Below are 976 nucleotides of genomic sequence, written 5' to 3'. Positions count from 1 at the left end.
AGGCCCCCTCCAGGATCCTTGCGAGAGTGAAGAGTTGGTCTGTTGTTCCACGACCAGGACGGAATCCACATTGTTCCTCTTCAATCAGAGGTTCGACTACCAGCCGAACCCTCCTTTCCAGTACCTTGGAGTAGACTTTACCAGGGCGGCTGAGAAGTGTGATAGGGGTACCACCACCCCGGTCTGCCACCCCCTAGGCAATGTCCCAGACTTCCACGCAATGTTGACGAGGCGTGTCAACCAAGACAGCCCCTCAACACCCAAAGCCTTCAGCATTTCTGGACGGATCTCATCAACCCCTGCTTCTTTGTCACTGTGGAGTTGTTTGACTACCTCAGTGACTTCCGTCAGGGAAATTGATGATGATCCCCATCAGTTTCCAGTTCTGCCTCTACCATAGAGGGCGTGTTAGTCGGATTCAGGTGTTCCTCAAAGTGCTCCTTCCACCGGCCGATAACCTTCTCAGTCAAAGTCAGCAGGGTCCCACCCTTGCTGTACATAGCTTGGATGGTTCCCCGCTTCCCCCTCCTGAGGTGACAGATGGTTTTCCAGAAGCACCTTGGTGCCCACCAAAAGTCCTTCTCCACAGCTCCTCCGAACTTCTCCCACACTCGCTGATTTGCCATGCGGCCTCAGATCAGATGATATGATTACAAAATTGATCACTGACCTTTGGCCTAGGGTGCTCTGGTTCCACGTACACTTATGAGCATCCTTATGTTCGAACATGGTGTTTGTTATGGCCATTCCATGACTAGCACAGAAGTCCAACAACAAACAACCGTTCGGGGTTTAGATCAGGGAGGCCGTTCCTCCCAAATCACTTCTCTCAAGGTGTCTCCATCGTTTGCCACGTGTGCCGGGTCCGGTCCGTCGAGGTCCCTGACCATCACTGCCACCCATATGACCGCGCACCTGACCCCAGCGGTTTTTCCCATGAGTGGTGGGCCCACAGGATGGATGGATGGGAGGCACC

This window comes from Cottoperca gobio, chromosome 13, assembly GCF_900634415.1.
Source record: "Cottoperca gobio chromosome 13, fCotGob3.1, whole genome shotgun sequence".
Classification (NCBI taxonomy): Eukaryota; Metazoa; Chordata; class Actinopteri; order Perciformes; family Bovichtidae; genus Cottoperca; species Cottoperca gobio.
The sequence above is the reverse complement of the archived record's forward strand: the minus strand, read 5'-3'. Positions refer to the sequence as shown.